The sequence below is a fragment of the Gorilla gorilla genome, chromosome 1 (assembly GCF_029281585.2).
Source record: "Gorilla gorilla gorilla isolate KB3781 chromosome 1, NHGRI_mGorGor1-v2.1_pri, whole genome shotgun sequence".
In the NCBI taxonomy this organism is placed as follows: domain Eukaryota; kingdom Metazoa; phylum Chordata; class Mammalia; order Primates; family Hominidae; genus Gorilla; species Gorilla gorilla.
In genome coordinates, this window is record NC_073224.2 from 63267204 (window position 1) to 63290739 (window position 23536).

At 37.8% G+C, this 23536-nt stretch overlaps 1 long non-coding RNA gene across 2 annotated transcripts in view; it reads right to left on the reverse strand.

Moving 5' to 3' along the window:
- The window catches only part of LOC134759198 (uncharacterized), a 678818-nt gene extending 655841 nt beyond the window's left edge, over positions 1-22977 (reverse strand). The window contains exon 1 of one of the 2 annotated variants that reach the window (XR_010135158.1): positions 22821-22977. This is a non-coding gene — a long non-coding RNA (uncharacterized lncRNA). The remainder of the gene's footprint in view (positions 1-22820) is intronic. The other variant, XR_010135157.1, reaches the window with a different exon arrangement.
- Between the last annotated feature and the right edge of the window lie 559 nt (positions 22978-23536).

The following is a 23536-nucleotide window of genomic DNA, read 5'->3' on the forward strand; positions in this document are numbered from 1 at the left end:
AATATAATCAAGCCTCTAGTATAGAGCTAACTTCCGTTTGTAAGAAATAGAAAAATAGAGAAAACAAGTTAAATGTCACAAGGAAGTAAAGACACAGATCCAGAATGTGGCACATTCCGCAGAATGTGACCCAGTTTCTGCACAAATCAATGACATGAAAAGAAGGGGCCTTAGGGAAAAAGAGGCTGCTCTAGATTCAAAAACAAAAATGCTTAAGGGACTTAGCACAAGTCCCACAGGTTGCATTTAGTTAAGTTAATATGTTAAGGCAATATTTTCCTAGTCTTTGGGACAACTGGAATAATTTGATAGTGGACTATTGAATAACACCAAAAAATTACTACTAGTTTTGTTGGATGTGCTATAATATTGTCATATGGAAGAAACTGCCCTTATGTAGATGCATTTTAAAGCCATAGGAATAACGTGTCTGGGATTTTCCTTAACATACTGCAAAAAGGGGGGGGGGGGAACAAAAGGACAAAAATAAATGTGACAAAATCTTGATAATCTCCATCAATCTGATAAATCTGATAGGTATTTATTGTTCTTTATATTAATATTCTATTGTAAATGTTTGAAACAGTCAAATTTAAATAAAAATCTCTTCTTGAAAGTAGGCAGAATTCACCATTAAAAAAGTATCTGAATTCTTGCAGAAAATATACACAGCCAATTTTTGTCTTGAAATTTTCACTGACTTACTATATAGGTAAGTAAAGAATATTTGAATTGTCATTACCATACCCAATTGGTAACATTATCTGAGAATATTTGTAGTGTAAAAACAGGTGTCAATAAGATTTAGAGGCTCAGTAATCATTGTTTACAAAGGGCGCAGCAGCATAGTGTTCAACGAATTCTCATGCATGTCAATAGTAACAGTAATAATTTTTAGGCTCCTGTTGTATGCTAGACACTGTTCTAGACCCTTTACATACTCCTAATTCATTCCACAATCTTAAAGGTTGCTATTATGGTAATGGTATGATATTGTGGTATGATAATCATTACCATTTTACAGCAGAGAAAACTGAGGTTTACAAGGTAACTTGCTCAAGGACAGTTCCCTTTGGATTCTTTCTGAATCATAAGACCAGAATCTTTTCACTACTCAGGGTAAGAATTCTGCCAAACTTTATTTCTACAAATATACATGTACTGATTGTGCAGATTACACTATGATTCTTGCCAAAGAAATAAACAAAGATGACCAACATGCAGACCACTGCAGAAAGTTCAATGCATTTTGATACATTTTCAAACTTGGTCCAAATATCCCTTTGAGGAAGCAGAAAGGTGGTAAAAGGACAGTGAAGGATTTGTGAGGTGTCTTTCTAGCCAATCCTGCTTGGATTCAAACCCCAACTCTGCCACTTACAACCTAAGTGACTTTTGGCTGCTTAACTCTTCTCAGTTTTTATGTCACTTAAATGTGAATCCTAACAAATGGTTGTTTACTTTGACTTGGGAAAAGTAAAGATGTCACACAATGAAATATGAAGAGGTCCTAATTTTTTATATCTGGTACATAGCTGGCATTCTAGATGTTAACACCCTTCTCTTATCCACCTTTTATGATTTGTGTGCATAACAGAACAATTTCAATCATAACTATTCTTTGAATGCTAACCCTCACTGCCATTAGCAAAAGGAACCATATAGTGCACAATATATTGCTTTTCTTGGCCCAAGGCATGGTTGCCCTACGTGTTTCTATATAAAATTTTGTGTTTTAACTTAAACATTTTATGTAAGTCAGGTTGAACTGCCGTTCTCAAGAGTTGCTGGCAATAGGCAGCAACATTTACCTTCCACAAATGTCACTTCAAAAGCTGCTTTAGGGGAGATTGCTTCATCTGTGGCATTGACCCTGCCTTGTACCCTTCCCCACTAGCAAACACCTTGGCTAAGTCAGGGAAACTCTGCTGCACATTGGCTGTATTCACTGACAGTCAACAGTCGTAAGGCTTAAAAAATTAAAACCTGACAACTATTTGGAGAAAAAAGTTTAATTAAATGCTTTTCAATATGCTACAGCCTTGGTAGCCTTGAGCTCTGTTATCTAAGATTTAAACCTACACATACCCTTCCAAAGACCGCCAAAGTGTTTTCTTTTCAATATTCAGATCATATTAATGTCCATGGGAAAAACACCCTGGGGACAGAGATATACCACTTTGTTAGATCCAGAAAGGAAATTAAGATATATCTTTATAGAAAACTATCTGTGAGCTGTATTTACTAGTAACCCATGAGGATGCTCAATTTGGCCAAAGAGTTAAAAGTAAATCATTTTAAATCTAGGGCATCTACCCCTCTCATCTCTAAAATAGTACTCATGTTCAAAAGATACCAAATTTTCTACTTTTAATTTGTTGTCATTTTGAAGTCAACCTCTAAACAGCATGAAAGTGATCAGCTCACAGGAAACTGAGTGTGACAAAAATCAAGGCATCTGAAACACAAAATGCCACCTTCTTTACTCTTGAAATTCCCAGTCCTTGCTGTCATATTTGGAATGGTAGCCTGGGGAGATGAAAGACAATTACAAATTCCCTTTCCATTCTCAATAAAGCATCTCCATTTTCACAGCTTCAGTAAGCTGGCCACAACAGGTTTAACTTGGGAGAATTAAGACCTGCTATACATACTAAGTAAATCTTCCAAGTTCTTTAAGGGGTGCTCAAGAGACTTGGATATGTTATATAGCTCTCACAGCTGCCAATACTTATATTTGAAGTCATCACTCACTGGGGATTGAGACAAATCAAGAAGATGGGAAAACTTTCTGAATTTTAGACAATGGGTAAGATTTTAAAATATGCGTGGTATATGGACTGATACACCCAAAGTAAATTGAAGCCTCTGCAGATTTTTATAGACTTGGAAAATAAATAAGAATGTAACCATATGTAGAATCTTGGTTCTATACAGCAGCGAGCAATACAAAGACAAGACAATGGTGCAGAAATTACATTATGAAATGTGTTAGGTAGCAAATTTTTTGAAAACCACATTAGATGGAAAAAGTTACCTCTTTAAAACTTATTCACTAAAATAGTGATTGTCAACTTCCATGTATGTAAAAATCATAATAGGTACCTTACTAAAAATTTTGAATCTTGAAAGCCAGCTTAAGAGGCTTTGAATTAGCAAGCCTTGGAAAGAACCTTGGAATATTATGGCTCTGTAGAGGGACAGAATTAATAGGATATATGTATATTTGAGGGGGAGTTTATTAAGGAGAATGGACTCACACAATCACAAGGTAAAGTACCATGATAGGCCATTTGCAAGTTAAGGAGCAAGGAAACCAGTAGTGGATCAAAGTCCCAAAACCTCAAAAGTAGGGAAGCTGACAGTCCAGCCTTCAGTCTGTGGCCAAAGGCCCAAGAGCCCCTGGAAAACCACTGGTATAAATTCAAGAGTCCAAAAGCTGAAGAATTTGGAGTCTGATGCTTGAGGGCAGAAAGCATCCAGCATAGGAGAAAGATGAAGGCCAGAAGACTCAGCAAGTCTAGTTCTTCCATGTTCTTCTGCCTGCTTTATCCTAGCCACGCTGGCAGTATTTAGATGGTGCCCACCCAGACTGAGGGTGGGTCTGGGTCTCCCAGTTCACTGACTTAAATGTTAATCTCCTTTGACAGCCCCCTCACAGACACACCCAGGAACAATACTTTGCATCCTTTAATCGAATCAAGTTGACACTCAATATTAACCATCACACTTGGGAATCTGAATTTTTTAATAAATACCCCAAGTAATTACAATGCATATATCTGAGAACTGTGTTTTGAGAAACACTTCAATGAAGGAGAAAAGGAAACAAAAATGCAAACTTGACTTTCAGTGGAACTAGAGGACAGATAAAACCCCAAACCTCAAATATACACAAAAGGGCTGCCAAAACAGTAGAGATGAAGTTATATGTCTGAAGATGTGAAATGGAAAGCAGAGACAGAGCTTAGTAAATCAAACCAAGATTTACTTAGTAGGTATAGCAAATCTTAATTCTCCTTGAACCTTTCAGATTTAAGAGGCAGTCACCGGCGTCCATGTCTTGAACCTGAAAGTATGTATGTCAACGTACAAAAATTTCAGTCCGTTTTCACAAAGGAAGAGCAGGGTACACAAGTAAGTACCACAAGCTTCACTGGACTGGATATGGCTCTGAGAAGCAGAGGTGATAAAGCTCCCTAGATGAGCTGTTTGTAAACAGTGGCTGCCATCGTGAAAAGAAAATAGTAGTAAAAAGTTTACCAACTGTCTGTTTACTTTGTCTTGGGAAAAATAAAGTTTAAACAAACTCACATGGAAAAAAAAATGCTGGATGATAAAAATTCCTTCTAGTCTATAACATGGTCTTGCCCCCAACCCACCCCCCTAACTTAATCATCCTGCAACAACCAGTATGGGAAAAATTTCTCTCTTTCAAAGATGAGTAATCAAAAGGAAAGCAGAACAGGAAAAATAAGATCTACAGAAAGGATTGCAAGAAAAAAAAGAAACAAGAAAAGCATATAGAAAAATAACCCTCACCAGAAACCTTTGGCCCTGAGGCAGATAAATATTGTCAAACTTTTTACCATGAATATTTAAAACCTAAAAAAAATGGCTCTGTAAAACAAGAACACAATGCAGAGATGAAAAAGCTCAGTGTAGAGATAGAGGAAAAATTAGGATGAGATGAAACATGACTAGCAGAATTTGATAATTTCGGGGTGGGGGTGACAAGGAAGGTAGTACTGTAGTGGAACCATGAGAGAAGTAAACACAAAATTATAAGGATTATATATGGAGAAGGACAGAGCTGAAAATGCAGAAGGAAATACAAAGAGAAATGAAGTGAATAAAATGAAATAAATCTTTTAAAAGAATTATAAGTAAAATGACAGTTGCAGAGGAAAGGCATATGTATAACTTGCTATCCAAAGGGGGAAAGTGAAATGATAGAGCAGGACACTTATTTAGAAACGTAATTTTTAAAAAAATCCTGAAATGAAAAACATTAAAAGGGGACATCAGGTCTCAAGGAAAACTAACCAGAATCATAAATACCAGGAATAATCTAGCAAACTTCTGTAGTTCAAGGATAATGAAGAATCATTTGACCTTCCAAGCAAAAAAATGATCAAGTTATCTACGAGGATAATAAAAATCAGACAAGGCCTCAGTCTTTTCCAGATATATTCCACTTTAGAAAACAATGGGACAATTCACACAAATTCCTGAAGCAAGAACCAATATTGTTAAAATGACCATACTGCCCAAAGCAATCTATGGATTCAACACCATTCCTATCAAACTACCAATATCAAAAAGAACAAAGCCAGTGGCATCGTATAACCCAACTTCAAACTATACTATAAGGCTACAGTAACCAAAACAGCATGGTACTGGTTCAAAAACAAACAAACCAATGAAACAGAATCAAGAACCCAGAAATAAAGCTGCACACTTCCAGCCATCTGATCTTTGACAAGTCAACAAAAATAAGCAATAGGGAAGTGACTCCCTATTCAATCGATGGTGCTGAGATAGCTGGCTGGCCATATGCAGAATGAAATACAAGACTCATTACAAGTATTAGCAATAACAGTAAAAATATTAATGAGACCTAACTCATTCTTAAAACTAAGGGCATGTAACTATGATTGTGAATTAGTGGGATACAGAAGAGTGCAATCCTATAGCAGCCATATCCTTTCCCACAACTACCTCCTGAAAACCAACCATGCCACTCCTTTCTCCCTGATACTGAACAAAATCTCAAGTAAACCCTAAAGTTATTCTGGTTACTATTGAATAACAAAAAGTTACACCTAGTCTCAAGGACATTCTCAGTACAGCATTATTTTTAAAATATCATGTAATAGTTAAAATTGTAAACTTCATTTAAAGGTAAGCTTCTTCCACCTGCTTTACTGTCTACTTTGAGGCAGAGGCCAACAATGGCAAAGAAACAGCAAGTTGTGCCTCTATTTCCAAGGCCTGGGCTTCTCCTTCACACTTTAGAACCAACTGTGGTTTCTGACCCCTCTAGAATGAGCATTGGAGATGGAGATGAAGGGTAAGGAATAGTTAGAGATACAGGAGAACCCTGTTCCTCACACTGGGCAATTTTCCAGTTCTCTTCAGACACCAACTAGGGGGTCCAACAACAAGAGTTCAGTCCTAGAAGACCATCTCACCACTTCAAATGCCAGTCACAAGTAGTGGGTCCCCAGGTTACTCACACTTTTGTCTGAATGGCTACAAATCAGGGTTCTCCACAACCCTCCACCTCAAGTTTGATAATTTGCTATGACAGGTCACAAAACTCAAGGGAACATTTTCCTTACTATTAATGGCTTACCATAAAAAAAAATATTACAAAGGATCCAATCGAAGAGCCAAATGATAAGGAACGTAACTTGAAGAAGGGTCCCAAACGCAGGAGCTTCTGTCCCCATGGAGTTTTGGGGGTACCAACCTCCAGCCATGTGGATGTGTTCACCAACCTGGAAGGTCTCCAAATCCCTTCATTTAGGGCTTATATGGAGGTTCAAGAGGTTGAGAGGTGGCTTGAAAGTTTCAACCCATTAATCATGCCTTGGTCTTTCTGGCAAAAAGCTGTATCCTAATTGTCTAGGGATCCCAGCCACCAGTCATTCATTAGCAAACAAAAAGATACACATTACTCTGGAGATTCCAAGGGTCTTAGAATCTCTTCTGTCAGGAACCATGGACTAAGACCAACTATTAAAACAAAAGATGCTTGTATCATTCCATCACACCAGGGTTTTAGCAGCTGTTTCAGGAACTGGAGGACAGAGACCAAATATATGTTTCTTTTTATATCACAGTGGCACAGCTCTCTCTGGGCTTAAATGGTATTTAAAGCTGACATTCTCTGATGGTGCACATTGTGAGTTTTTTGGAGACTTTCTCATCACTAGGATTCTCTCACCTGATTTTCCACTCATATAAGTAATGCCCCTTTGGCCAGGTGCTTACGATGTCACCTTGCCCTACCATTTGCCCCTTCTTTTGGACAACGTTCCTTTAAAAATGGCCCTAGGCCAATATCTTTGCCATGCCAGAGTGGCACTGCATAGCAGTGGGTCTGAATGTTTCCTATTAAAGTGGACTTCATATTCAAAAACTGAAATTTCAGACCTCTGTTGAGAGATTTTCTGAAGGTTTTACTTTTAAGATTCCAACACCTGAAAGCTTTTAGTTTGCTGGAGATGAGGCAGGAAAGATGCTTAAAGGGGATGTCCACCAGTCATCAGTAGCAGGAGGCTGTAGGGCCTTTGGGAGTAGAAGCTGGGAGGATGGAAGACATCTCTCATGTCAAAGAAGTAATCCAGTGGGGAAGCCTACAGGACCCTCAAAGTAATTTATACATGTGACCCACAGTTGGGTACTAGCCATACAAAGGCTCTCAATGGACACCAAGTTACCCAGGGACCAGTTACACAGTAAATTGGGTCTCTGCCTCCCAATTTACCCCCTCCATGTACATTGTATACACAAATGAGAAATTAGAAGGAAGCAAAATATGTTCCTAACCAAGCAACACCCAGTTCCCACATGCTAAAGTTGGAGGAGAAATAACAAAACAGCCCATGTGGCCTAGGTCCCCCAGTCAATGGGGACAATCAGACAATAACACCCATAATAAACACATACAACACTTACATGCCAGGCACTATTCTGAGTGCCTTATGTGGATTAACTAATTTCATCCCCAAAAAAACGTTAAGAAGTAAATACTATAGTCTTTACATAATAAGAAACTGAGGACAGAGACTTTAGGGCCCTTACCCAAGTTCACACAGTTAGAACATTCTAGCTCTGGCTTAGGAGTCCATGATCTTAAAAACTACCCTCTACTAATTAAAAAGTCTAAGTTCTGAATAGGCAGGACTAGGAATGTATTAACTAAAAAAGGCGGGGTGGGGGGTGGGGACAAGGAAACTTGCCAAGATATCCTTCAGAGATGGGGCGGTGGTGGGGGAGATTTGATGAGGGGCTGTGAATGTCGAAGAATCATCTCATACTGAGGAGAGACTGTTCAGATCAAGTCATGTCTCAGCCTAGACAGCAAATGGGCAAAATGAGTATACCTACATTGCTCATCATCCCGACAATTGCAGTCCAGTTTTGGAGCTCTCAACCACAGTCCTGAACTTACTAGGCCACAGCCAACCTCTGTGTGCCAAATGCCGGCCTGAATCTCCACCTGCAGCCTGTTCTTGGGACCCCTTCTTGTGATGACAGCTATTCCCATCCCAACTACATCTCCTAAAATTGGACTGCAACCAATCACCTAGACTCCAACCGATTGCTTTTCATCTCTCTCTGGAGCCCAATTTCCTCCATGCTATGTCTAATTTCAAGGTCTTGCCTTCCCCAAAGCTGTTCTATCCTATCCTAAAATTCTCAAACCTATCATTTTTATATCACCATTTTTTTTTCTTTTCAACCCGAAAATTTTTTAATCTACTACTTATCAGTCTATGCTATAAAAGCAACAGAGAGCTAGAAGTTAAGACAAATTTAGAGGTAGAAGAGATGACTCAGTCTAAATCCCAGCTCTGGAATGCAGCAGAATTTGTGAGCAGTAAATAACGGCTCCCAAAAGACCCTCAAGATTCGATATGTTAGGCAGACACCACAATTCCCTGAGTTTTTATGGTTATATCAGAAGCAAATTTCCCCTAAGTACTTGATGTGCCTTCGAGCCTCTCTCTAACACATAAGAAGACCCAGTCCCTCCAAATTCTCAGGTTGTATTAACACAGAAAGTATTTTTAAAAATGAATCCCCCCAGCTGACATGAACATACCAAAGCATGCATGCACACAGTGTTTACTTTTTTCAGTAATAATATGTACTGGGAAAACTTTACAGGAATTACAGCTTATTTACTGCTGCTTAAAACAGAGAAAAGCCTTGTCATGTCTTCTTAGAAAGGCACCCCTTGAGATACCACTGAAATCGGCTTCTCTGTTTCAAAACACTCTTCTGAGATGCTCAGTCCCATACCCCTTCCTTCCAATATCCTTTGTTAGAAGCCTGAAGTCAGTATGTGGTTCCCAATTCAGGACATGCTTGCAGTGTTTGAATTTGCATAAGCACATCAGGAAGTCTTTCCTGTAAGGACACGTACTGGCCTCATGGCATACTTTCATAAATACAACACTAAAAATGTTTTCCTGCAGTGCAGATACAGCCCTGTCCATTAGAAAACAGGTCATTTGGCCACCCTACTGAGCTGCCCCACAACCAGGAAGAAGGCAGAAATGACTCAGCATTTAACATGGACTAAAATGGTCCAGAAATCTGTTTTTCAAAATGAATGCCAGTACACTGATAGCTATGCTTAGACTTTATACAATACCTACAGATAAGTACATTCATTCTGGAGCTATCAACTAGAGCCAAGTAACCTAAAATGTGTTATGCATCAGGTATGTGGTATTTCACTTTCCAAATATTAAGTTAGATGTTTCATCATAAATCAGACAGACATTAAAATAAACAAATTGGTAATATCGCATTAATTGTAACACAGTAAATATTGAACACTACATCCCCAGCTAACAGTAATTAGTGTTGCCAATTAGCAGAGATTTTAGCTTTGCAGTTTTGCTAAGTAACTACCATTTCTTAGGCTCCAAACTGAGGGTGGGGGAGAAGTAGACCCTGCTATGCCTATGAGAATTGAGTCAGTGAGGAAGATAATTTGCCTTTATATATTCACAGCGGGTTCTGCGCTATTGAAATCAAGAAAAATTCTTGCACTGTTTGTCTCATGTGATCTTTATGCCATGCAATGGATAGTTTCCCCTATCATAAGCTATCAAAGACACAACTTTTATAAGATTATTTCCAATATGACATAACTTGGCATATGACATGTACAGTATATAAACAAATGTTCGTATAAAGGGAACTGTTGCTCCTCTAGATTTTAAACAATTTTCACAAATATGCATTTACATTTTATAATATCCCTTAAAAAATTGTCTTCTGAAAACATATGCGCATCAAGAGGAAGAAATATTTTCCTGGGAAAAATATCTATGTTCTTTGCCCATTTTTTAAATTGGTTATTTTGCTATTGAGTTGTACAAGTTCCATGTGTATTTTAGATATTAACCCCTTATTGGCTATACAGTTTGCAGATATTCTCTTCTAATCTATAGGCTGCCTTCTCATATTGTTTCCTTTGCTATGCCACAATGTTTTAGTTGCATTTAGTCCGACTCTTTTTTGCCTTTGTTGCCTGTACTTTTAGTGTCATATCAAAATATCAATGCCAACATCAGTGTCATAGAGTTTTTCCCCTATGTCTTCTTCTAAGTTTTATGGCTCCAGTTTTTAAGTCTTTAATCCATTGTTAGTTTCTTTGTATGTATGGTAAAATCAGATTTTTTTTGGCATGTGGATATCCAGTTTCCCCAATGCCATTTATTGAAGAGACTATCTTTTCCCTGTGGCATATTCTTGCCGGCTTTGTCAGAGATTAGATGGCAATATATGCATGAGTTTATTTCTGGGATCGCTATTCTGTCCCATTGGTCTATGTGTCTGTTTTTACTCTGGTACCATATTGTTTTGATTACTACAGTTTTGTAATATAATTTGAAGTCAGGAAGTATGATGCCTATAGCTTTGTTCTTGCTCAAGATTGTGTTACCTATTCCAGGTCTTCTGTGGTTCCATATGAATTTTAGAATTGTTTTTTATATTTCTGTAAAAAATTCTATTGGAATTCTGACAGGGATTGCACTGAATATGTAGATTGCTTTGGGCAGCACGGACACATACAAATGACCAACAGGTAAATGAAAAGTTGCTCAACATTACTAATCATCAGGGATATGCAGAGAAAAATCACAATGAGATACCACCTCACATAGATGGCTATTATCAAAGTCAAAAGATAGGTGTTAAGGATGTAAAGAAAAGGGAACCCTTATACATTGTTGGTGGAAATGTAAATTGGTTCAGTCATTATGGAAAACAGTATGAAGATTCATTGAAAAATTAAAATGCAACTAACATATGATCCAGCAATCCCACTTCTTGGTATATAATCATGCATGACTTAACAACAGAAATACATTGAGATGTGCTTCCTTAGACAATTTTGTCACATGAATGTGATCGAGTATGCTTACACAAACCTAGATTCCATAGGCTACTACACACCTAGGCTGCAGACCTGAATAGCATGTTACTGTAAAAAATACTGTAGGCAATCACAACATAATGGTAAGCGTTTGTGTATCTAAACATATTTAAACATAGAAAAGGTACCATAAACATGTGGTATGATTTTATGGGACCATCATATGTGCATCATATACACAAAAGAAATAAAATCACCATCTCAAAGATAATTCACATTCATTACAGCACATTCATTACAGCACATTCATTACAGCACATTCATTACAGCACTATTTGCAACAGCCAAGATATGGAAACAACCCAAGTATCCATCAGTGAATGCATGGATAAATTGTGGTGTGTATACACAATTTGCCTATGCATTCGTTGATGGATACTTGGGTTGTTTCCATATCTTCCACATGTAAGTCTATGATATATGTCTCTCATATATACATACACAAAATAGGATACGTGTACTTTATGTATACACAAATTATTCAACCTTTAAAAAGCAAACAATTTTCGGCCAGGTACAGTGGCTCACGCCTGTAATCCCAGCACTTTGGGAAGCCTAGGCGGGCAGATCACGAGGTCAGGAGATCGAGACCATCCTGGCTAACACGATGAAACCCCGTCTCTACTGAAAATACAAAAAATTAGCCGGGCGTGGTGGTGGGCGCCTATAGTCCCAGCTACGCGGGAGGCTGAGGAAGGAGAATGGCGTGAACCCGGGAGGCAGACCTTGCAGTGAGCTGAGATCACGCCACTGTACTCCAGCCTGGGTGACAGAGTGAGACTCCATCTCAAAAAAAAAAAAAAAAGAAGAAACAATTTTCATTTGTAACATGGATGAACCTGAAGAATATTATGCAAAGTGATATAAGCCAAACACAGAAAGACATATTGCATGATTCATTTATATGTGAATTCTTAAAAAGTTGAACTCATAGATATAGCATAGAAGGTCAGGGAGGGAGATGTTGGTCAAAGAATACAAACTTGTGGTTATAAGACCATGCTAGTGTGAATACTGCTGCGATGAACATACATGTGCATGTGTCTTTAAAATAGAATGATTTATATTACTTTGGGTACTTACCCAGTAATGGGATTGCTAGGTCAAATATTTCTGGATGGGCTAAAGAAAATGTGGTACAGATATACCAGGGGATATCATGCAACCATAAAAAAGGAAAAGATTAAGTCCTTTACAGGGATACGGATGGAGCTGGAGGCCACTATTCTTAGCAAACTAATACAGGAAAAAACCAAATACCGCATGTTCTCACTCCTAAGTGGGAGCTAAATGACGAGAACACACGTGCACAGAGGGGAATCACACACCGGGGCCTTTCAGAGGGAGAGCATCAGGAAAAAATCATTAATGGGTACTGGGCTTAATACCTGGGTGATGAAATAATTTGTACAATAAACCCTCATGACACAAGTTTATCTGTGTAACAACCTGCACTTGTACCCCTGAACTTAAAAGTTAAAAAATGTAAAAATAAAATTTGACAAATATAAAAAGACTAATATGCTCTGGAGGCCTAATGTATAGCATGGTGACTGTAGTTAACCTATACTTTAAATGTGATGAGATATGAGAGCTTCAGTTCTCATCACAAAACAAAGGTAACTGAAGTGAGTATGTTAATTTGATTGTAGGAGCTAAAATATTTTATGTGTATAATATGTAGAAAGTTATTTTACTCTTATCAGGTAAATAAGCAACAAATCTAAGATTAACTTATTCTATTATTTGAAGGTCACTACAGTTCCAGTAACTTTACCAGGCAAACAACGAAATAACTTAAGAGAAGTTGTCTGTTTGGATAAAGTGAATATAGCCATGCCTAAATACAGTACTACCTATTAAACGCATTCTTCAAGGCATATGAAGCTTATTCTAATAAGTTTATAATTCTAGGTTATAATTATGTATATTTAATGTACTCGGTTCATTCTCGACTAATTTGTAGTTCATGATCTAAACAGGCAAGAAGCCCTTAGAACACATTAAACACATTGTACCCACCTCCATGGCAAAAGGAGTGAGTGCTTGTACATGTCTCTCCCTAGAAGTCCTCCCTCCCACCAGAAGACAAACGGAAAGCTGCTCCAACTCCAAGCAGCTTTCAGAGGTGACCTTGTTAGAACAGGGATTTAGAACCCCAACCCCCACCACACAGTCTTTCATCTCTTTCACACAGAGAGACTTACAGGTGAGCATCCATGTCGGAAGAAAGTTTCTAAAGCCAAAACTGGTTCATAAGCACTTCAGGTGGTATAGTCAACTGTTAGGTGAGCATTACTACTTCCATCTTTTTCTTCACCCTTTGTTTCCTTTTACCCCCTCCTCTCCTCACCATAAACTGGAGTCAGGTAATTACGCTTAGAGATAAATCAAATGCCTGACCCTAAAGTCCTCTGCCCTTCTCCCTCTACCAGGATGGCTTGCTGCTCTATCTTACTACCTGCCTGGATGGCAGACTTGCATTTCTGAGGTCACAATTCTTATTCATAGTGAGAAAATTCAAAGATAAATCAATGGTACAAATACAACATTTGGTCAAACCTAAATTCAGTGTTCAAAGGACAAAGAGATTTTAAAGTCATTCTATTTTCCTTTGTATTACTAAAGAAAATGTTCAATTGCTGATACATATTAAGATACCCAACTCTTGTGTTTGACATTAAAGCATTTTCTTAAAAAATTGTCCCTTTCAAGCAAAATTTCATTAGATTGATTAAACATCCCTTCAGAGGGTTAGCATGCCTGTGTTAGTAGCAGTATAAGACAATAGCCTAAGAGCTTAAAATACATATTTTTTTCCCAATACTTTGTATATAATGAGGTGTGAGAGAGAAGTTATTTTAAATGTATGACTAGAATTATAAACTTATCAGAATAAGCTTCACATGCCTTTGACCATGTTTAAAAAAATTCTAACTGGGTAGCCATTAGACCCGGGTGGCTCTGGCACTTTAAATTCCTATGTGAACAAAACAAAGCCCAAGGTAAACAGCAAATTAAAGAAATTGTACGAGTCAGAAATCAACTAACCTCTAACTAGGAACTTTCCGCTCTAACCAGTCAACACTGTCCTTTGCCTTGCTTCTGCAACCTCTTTATAGTAGCCCCCTCTTATCCAGTTTTGCTTTTCATGGTTTGTTACCTTCAGTGAACTGTGGTCTGAAAATATTAATATTTTGAGAGAGACCATATTTATAAAACTGGTTTTATAGTATATGGTCATGATCTATTTTAGTTATTAATCTCTTACTGTGACTAATTTATTAAACATTATAAGTATGTATCCATTAAAAAACATGGTGTATATCATAAGGTTTGTTACTACCCTTGCTTTCAGACATCCATTGGGTGTCTTGGAATTTATTCCCCATGAATAAAGGGAGAATACTGTATAAAAGTTGCCCATTTTACCCCTCCCAACAGAGCTGCTTGCAGATTGATGCCACCCCAATTCAGGAGTCACTGAATGCTCAAGTAAGTGCTTTAAAATTTTAATGTGCTTAAGTTTGTTTTTAATCAACCAGAATAACACGGTTTGGATTGCATTATAATGTGTGGTATTGTGAACAAAACTGACATTTCTGAGTAGGAAGTATGAGACACAGATTCACAATTACTCCATATATAAACTTTTAAAAAGTTGAACATACTAGACATGTTAACTAAAGTTTCAGACTGAACTGAGACTTGAGATCTAGCATTTAAGATCATTACTATTTCCTATAGAGCATCAAATAAAAACTCAGATTACGAGAATTTCTACCTTAAATTTTTAAAGAAAGAGCTCTAAGATGAGGAAATAAATTACAAGTGATGGACACCCTTTGCCTGAGGACCAGATTATTTCTTTAAAAAATAATGTATGACTTCTGTATTTAGTAAGCCCAGGAGTGGTAGATCAAGGGGCTCCATATGCCATAGAGACAGCTTATCTCCCCCCTCTTCTATGTGCTTATTATACTTCAACTGGGCTTTCCGAACAAGGTGAGAAAGATGTTAATGACAACTTCAAGCTCCACAGATTACCAGTTCAGCAGCCTCAGTAGAGGGAGGACACCTTTTCCTGACACATTCAGTAAATATCCAGGGAGGACTCTGATTTAGCCAGGCCAGGAGTTGGAGGTGGCCCTGTGCTATCCAAACCACATGGACCAAGACCCAGCAAGGTTATAATCTTCCAGAGAGAAATCAGGTCCTGCTACCAAACAGGCAAAGATAGCAGATTTCCCCTACAATTCCTAGATATCAAAACAATAACATGAAAATTCTAAATGATTGAAACCAGTCTTTATGGCTGGCTTTTTGTCATCTATCACGACAAAGAACAGAAGCTTCATTCAGCCACACAGCAGAATACACAGAAATCTATTTTTTAAAATAGCTTTATTAACAATTTACATCCCATAAAATTCACTCATTTAAAGCATACAGTTAAATGGTTTTTAGTATATTTACAGAGTAGGGCAACCATCACCACAATCAATTTTAGACCATTTTCATTATGCAAAAAAGAAACCCTGTACCCATTAGCAATCTCTTCCATCTCCTCCCTATCTCCCCCACTCCTTGCAGCCTATGGCAAGAATGAATATATTTTGTTGTTGATGTACAAAATATTGCACTTGCTTAATGTATACAACTTGATACAACTTCACATATGTACCCACCCATGAAACCATCACCACAATCAAGATAATAAACATTCATCACTTCCAAACATTTCTAAATGCCCTTGTTTTTTGTTGTTTTTGTTTGGAGGGTTTTTGTGCTGAAAATAACATGAGATCAACCCTCTTAAAAATTTTAAGTGAACAATATTGTTAACTATAGGCACTGTGATATACAGCACATCTCTAGAACTTATTCATCTGGTATAACTAAAAATTTATATCTATTGAACAACTCCCGATTTCCTCCTTCCCCCAGCCATTGCTAAACACCATTCTATTGTGTTTCTATGTGATTATTTAGTTAACTCCATAAGTGGGAAAATACTAATCTTACCTTCTTATACCTCATATGGGGCAAAGATTTAGGAAGGTTCTCACAACTAGGGCTGCAAATCTGAGTGGGCCATCCACAAGAATTAAACAGGAAATTACCTGAAGAATTTAATTGACTATTAATTATAATTTACAATTGCCCAAAGACATTTCTTCTCTTGTGCCTTTAGCTGTACATTACATTATTTAACATATATTGTTATTTCCTTTTGCACCTATTTTACGACAACCATTATGCTTGATTCATCATTTTTCCCTCATGTAGTGCTGTCTAGTAAAATATCTTGGAGCTTATGATTTAATAAATATTGATCTCCCTTGGTCTTTATTAGTCTAAGAAAAAGAGACCTGGTTCTCTTTTTCAGGTTATCATTAGGCTTGTGAAATGTGATATACAAAATGGTTCAGAGCCTTGAAATGCAGTCAGGAGGCCATTCTAAGAACTACCTGTGTGACCTGAAACCTTGCAAAACAGGAACTTCTCTTTAACATTTGAACTGGGTCACACCGCCATGACCACAACATCCTGGAAAACAGCTGAATTTCACCAATGCTGCAACTCCTAAACAGTGACAACCAATGAACTGTGGACTCATGTACTAAACCAACCACTTTCACCAGTGATAACCTTCAAAACAACTTGTGATTACCCTCAGCATCCTTTTACAAATCTCTACCATCCTACCTCTCTTCAGAATACAATTTAGTTTCTAGCTCAGTCTGTCCCTCAAATTGCAATTCCTAAGACCCCAAGAAATGCCTTATCTTACTGCATTGCAGTCTAGTCTTCACCTCTTCCTAGTTGACAGGCTCCACAATAAGATAAACTATGTGAGGAAAGAAGCAAGCTTTGTCAATATAGTCAAATTGACATTTCTAAGAAATAAATAAGTTTTCCCCAGAAAAATAAAGTGACTTCTCTTCAATTCACACATTTGTTTCCTGAAATTTTGGAGGCCACTTACAAAAGTTTAATGCAATCTTACATATTTTGGATAAGTCACTTTATAACATTGGGATCAAAATGCCTACTATAGTTATTTTCTATAAGTGGTTTCCATTAAGATAACTACTTTAATAAATACTAAACTTTATTATATTACTTTAATTACATTACTTTATTAAATACTAAACTTTATTATACCACATTAACTTTCTTTCCAGTAAAATATTACATGGAGTAAGAATTTATACAGATAAGTAGTCATAGATATAATCTTTAAAAAAATACCTTCTGATATGTCATAGGAAACATTGCTTTTAGCTTCTTCTTCCCCTTACCAAATAGTACCACTTACTACAGTCCTGTGCATTGTTCTGCACCAATAAGTTGAGCAGTTGACAAATGCAACTGGATTATTAGAAATCTTATTTTCACTTGATTATATTACAGTCTGCAACCCATGACTCTCCATATGGTATTAAAATAAGTTTGATTAGAATTCTAAGGGTAACAGTAAGTGAATCACATTATTATTTCCAAACATATCACTGGTATGAATGAGAGTTAAACACTAACGTATACTTTTAAAACACTATCAACAAATTCCCCCAGTAAACAGCCAAACACCACAGAAAACCAGAATTAATCCTACTATCCAAAATTGTTCTGTGCAAAAATGAAACAAGAATACAATCTACTTCTGATTTGACCCTTATTAAAGTAATGCAGCATATTACAGTGGGATATTCTAATGGGCAAGAGAAAAAAAACAAGTCAGTTATTTCAAACACACTATTCCATATGGCTTTTCCAAGGAAGTCCTAAATTTGAAGAAAGCATCCTGTTCATTTACATGGTTTCCAACACATTTAAGTTGTATAAAGGAATACCCTAAGGAAGCTTTTCAAGTTTGTTAACCAAGCACTTTGCCTTTACCTTTATTTGCTCCCACCAAAATGCTAACGATATCATCTGAAATTTCCTGCATCCCAAGGCATATGTGTACTAATATTCATTTTACACAAGTAGTTACTACATAGACCACGTGTACTGAAAAGCCTAAAATATTTACTATCTGGCCATTTACAGAAAAAGTGTACCAACCCCCATCCCAAACTAAAGCTAAAGACTTTAAGATCCTCCCTGCTTCATTGCTTTGTTAAATGCTGGCTCAGTCTGTTACTGGATAGTCAAAGTTTCAGATTTAAATTCTGCAGCTGAAATTTACCTCTTAAAAAATCAATCTCCTGTCATCTCTCACAAATTGATACAATTCTTACCAAAAATATGTTTGCACACAGCCCTTCCCTCTTCTGTATTGTAAACCTACCTTTCAGGTACCCTATCATGTAGGTCTCACCTGACTTTTATAATGAAGGTATACATCTGCCTTGGAGCTATCACAGCTGTTTCCAATTAGCTAACTGACTAAATGATTAGACAACTACACATTTTAAAGTCTATTTTTCACCTATGTAGCTTGTAAATAAAGCTCTAAATTTTAGTCTCTAATCTCAGTTGAATAGAAACCAATTCATGTTGGCCCCATGAAAGAAGCAGGTCTGGGGGCCAACAAACCCTTAAAAGACAAGTGGCCAGCACTAAAACCTCTAAAGGATGGAGGTAGCCCATTGGAAAGAAAAATTTGGAATAGCTATTGATAATCTTTCCATTTATTCCCTTCATTTGAGCACTTGAAAAACTCCTACAGCTGCCTGCCCATCATCTTTCTACTTCCCCTCTTTCTTCCTTTTCCTTTTTTTTTTTTTTTCTTTATCTCCTGGAAGAAAAAAGTGGAACCAGATCTCAGACAGTAAAGAAGCAGAAAGCAAGAGAAAAAATAACTAGTTTAGCTCCTTCTGGGCTTCCACCCTGTATTAGTCTATTTTCACACTGCTGATAAAGACATACCAAGACTGGGTAATTTATAAAGAAAAAGTGGTTCAATGGACTCACAGTTCAGTGTGGCTAGGGAGGCCTTACAATCACGGTGGAAGGCAAAAGTCATGTGTTACATGGCAGCAGACAAAAGAGAAATGAGAACCAAGTGAAAGGGATTCCCCCATACAAATCCATCAGGTCTCGTGAGACTTATTCACTACCATGAGAACAGTATGGGGAAAACCGCCCCCATGATTCAGCTATCTCCCACCAGGTCCCTCCCACAACACGTGGGAATTATGGGAGCTACAATTCAAGATGATAATTGAGTGGGGACACAGCCAAACCCTATCACACCTTAACCCCATATTCTATGTTAAAAAGCTTACACTGCCATCTATAAATTATAAATTCAACATGAAATAACATCACAAAAAGCAAAATGTCTGAGCCATTAGCCTCATGGATTATGTAGTCTAATACAAAGCCTAAAGACTAACACACAGAAGCAATTAGGTCCAAACCTGTTCATACTGTTTTCAAACTTGAAAGTTAATAAACATGGAAAAATCCTGAACTATAGTTTAAGGATGTTGTCAGTATTCAGATTATAGTTTGGGTCAGGACAGGAAAAAAAAAGTAAAAGGGGATATAGTATATAAAGAATATTCCAGAAAAATCATTGAAAATGCAGCAAGATCTTCGGGAGAAATGACATTTTTCTCTAGCACTAAGACTGTCTTTGAATCTTAGATAAAATTTTTTCCACACAGCAAAGGGAATAGAAGTTGGATACTGACACCCATGAGAAATAACAGTAGAAACAATCTTCGCATCCAAAGGAAAAAGACAAATAAATGAATAAAGCTTTGAAGCATAAAGACCCGAGGCTCCTTCTTGTCCATGTCTCATTATACTTCTCTAACCCTCTGAAATAAAGTAGCCCTGATTAAAAACAGTACTTAAAAGAGCATCAGAGAGGAAAGGCAGGAAGATGGAAGGAGGAAAGAGAAAAGATGGGGAGGAGGACAGGGAGAATATAATGAGAAATATGAGCAAGAATAAGCTAGACAGTGAAAGAGCAGTAGACGGGAAGCTGGCTGGAAAGCAGACTTGGGAAACAATTCCAGTAGAAAGGGTCAAAGAATGGAAGTGTAGAGAGTGGGAGAAACACCACACTGGTGAGGCATGGAAGAAGAGGCAGGAAGGAAAAGCACAAGAACCAAGGAACAAATGGAGGGATCCTACTGAATAAAAGAGAACTGAGGAACTGAGAATCTGTGAAGAATTATTCACCAGAAATAAGCCAGGTTGAGGAAGCAGAAGCAAAGATGGAAGAGAAGATTAGGCTAAAAGCAGAGAGCTACAAAATACTGGTTAGTGTTTAAGATACCACCAGAAATTTGAAACCATGGTAAAATTGTCTATGGGTGTGTTTTTAAAAATTCTAAAGAGGAAAGGGATAAACTAAATTTTAAGAACCTAGATTCTGGTGGGAGGATTGTAGCCAGCTGAAAGCTGAGATACAAATTGTGAAAACTTTGGGGGGTTCATGGAGAAAGCCATCTTTCAACATAACTGGCTGTTCAAGACCAATGACAGTGCAGAGGATCATCAAATGTTGAGAATAGTGTTCTTTTAACATGCTCTAGGGTACAAAGCATATTAACTCATCATTTCACCTGCAAGGGAAAGAGAATAAAAAGCTGCATTGTGTTACTGTGTGCCCGGCACAAAGTAGAAACTCATTAAATATTTATCAATAGAGTGAACTCTTTTAATGTTGTGAGACAAATATCTTGGATTAAAGTATATTTGAAATCCCAGTCATAAGAAACAACTAAGTCTAAGGCTGTAACAAAAAAATGTATATATGAACTAAGATCTAAAAATAGACTGCTATTTGTTGAATTCCCACTGCATATAAGACTCTAAGCATTTTACATATTTTCTCATTTAAACATACAGCACACCTGCAAGATGGATGTTATTTTCTCCAATAAGCAGTTTAGGACATTAAAGCTCAAGTAACTTTTGTGGGTTACCCACTGGCCAATATGGACCACTGAATGGATCATGTCTACCAGAATATAAACCCCACAAGGACAAGGGTTTTGGTCTATTTTGTTCTCTACTGTTTCCTCTAAGAAAAAAAAAATGCCTGATGCAAGGAAGAAACTGAACAAACATTTTTTGAATGAATAAATGCCTATTTATGATGAGACAGCTGAATATGACCATGGAAAAAAATGTCAATCTTGCCGACTAGTCTCCTTTCAAATTCATGATGATTAACCTCAAAAGTGGGCTCCTCTCCTTAATATAGTGACCCAGGTTCATTCAGTCCATTTTTATATATAGTATTTAAAACCATGAGTCGGGATGATATCACTTCAAAGTGACTGTAAAGAAAAAAAAAAAAGCCAATATTTACATACCTGGGAGATAAGAAAAACCCAGAAAATGAGAAAGAGGTGCTAGTGAGTCAGGGTAAGATCCAAGAGAATGTGGTGTCCCAGAAGCAGAGAGAGGGGCGTATTTCAAAAAGAAGAGAATTGGCCAGTTTCCCTAGGAAATAGACTTCAAAACTGAGCTATCCATGCAGAAGGTTTACTAGGGAGTGCTCTCAGGATCAGCTCCAGTAAGGAACTGGGAAACACAGGGGAGTGCAGCAGGAGAACTGAGATACAATGGCAACAGGATCTGGAGCCAACACAATAGGGACCCAGGAGGCTGGAATAGGCCTGTAGAGATCCCCCTACCTTGAAGCAAGAGGCCTGCGTACCTGTCATTAGATGCAGCTGGTCTTGAGGCTGCACCTGATATTCATCACCACATACCTTTCTCCATTAACTAGATTCACTTCACCCTTGGAGATGATCTAAAATTATTCTCCTGACCACCAGACCAATAATTAAAGTCAAGTCACAATAGTACCTGGTCAGAAAAGTGCTGGGCCTGCTAAAAGAGGAAAGTGACTTTGCATAAAAGGAGCTGCAGGACTTAGCAACGTGTTTACTCTTCCACACACCTGGAACCACGTGCCCTAGTAGCTTTCCTCCTTAATACTAATTTGTGTCTAGTCTACACCATTGCCATACTGCACACCCATACAACTGCCTCTGTAAACCCTCCCTTAAAAGCTTGTGCCATCAGACACTACCACCGATTCCACCTCCTTGTAGCTGTTATATCCAGAGCCTCTCAATGGGGACTCCAAAGTTTCTGAGGATTTTAGCTTCTGGGTTCAGTATTATTCTTTCCAACACTATTTTGATCCTAATTTTTGGTGAGTTCAATGTCCACAAAGACAATCCTTGCAATACGTTTGCATTTCACTTGCTTGACCTCCTGTCTTCCAATAAGCCTGTTGTTTACTCTTCCCCATCCCCTCATTTACATCTTTATATCCTGGAGTTTGTTATCAATACCTACAACTAAGACAGTATCCCCTCTATGTCAGTTAAGATTCAGAGAAACAGAAGCACTAAAGATTAGCCAGATTAGATGATAGATTAACAGGGATTGAACCATACAGACTTGAGAGAGCCAGCTACTCATTCTCTGTAAGGCTTTTTTGTCTTCAAGTCAGATGCTGCAGCCTGAAGTCCACAAAGCATATAGTTAAAAAGGGAGGCTGGAAATAAAGTAGAGAAAAGTAAGGACAACTGGAAACCTGTGAGGACAGACTGGAACCCAACCAGTCTCTCACTGCCTCCAACCTTGATAACATGGGCATCCTGCAGAAAAAGTTAGTGTACCTTCTTAGGGAGCAAACACTCACCCAGCCTTGGAGTTGGAGAAGCTGAAGAAACACCTAGAGGTGGTGGCAGGCTGAGCTGCTGCCCCATAGCCATCAAATGAGCCAGCAGAGAAGCAACAACGTATGTGAGCTACAAAAGTATCCTGCCCAACCTTTTGAGCATAAAAACAAAATGGCTGCTACTTCACAACCACCCTCCCTAAATAGAAACAGGCAGGGAAGGAATTCTGGGAAAAAAAAAAAAAAAAAAAAAGTTCAGCTGGGCCAAATTGCCACATCACAAAACTGTTGTCTTCTGCATGATTTAATTTCAAGTATTGCACTCTCTGGCAACCCAGCTCCTATCTTACCAGCTCACTTCCTGTAGAACTTTGGCCCAACAGTTCTTTAACCCCACTGGGACCAACAATCCATTGATGTTTACAAAGTCTCTCAGAGTCGCCATAGCCTCAGTTTCGTCTGTACCCAGGTTATTATTATAATCATTCTCATTGATTATAATAAATGCCTAGTCCAATTTCCTCTCTCTACCCTTATCATGTTCACCTGATAAAACCTCGCCACCCATATTTAAATTCAACTCTCCACTTTTTGTCTGTATCTGCACAGCTGGAACATTTTGGGGCAAAAACCACACAACCATTCTAACTGGCCTTAAGTTCATAAAGTATGTTAAGTTTATTCACCTCAAGTGAACTCAGTACTCTTCAGCACCCTACTGTATTTCCCTTGTCCGT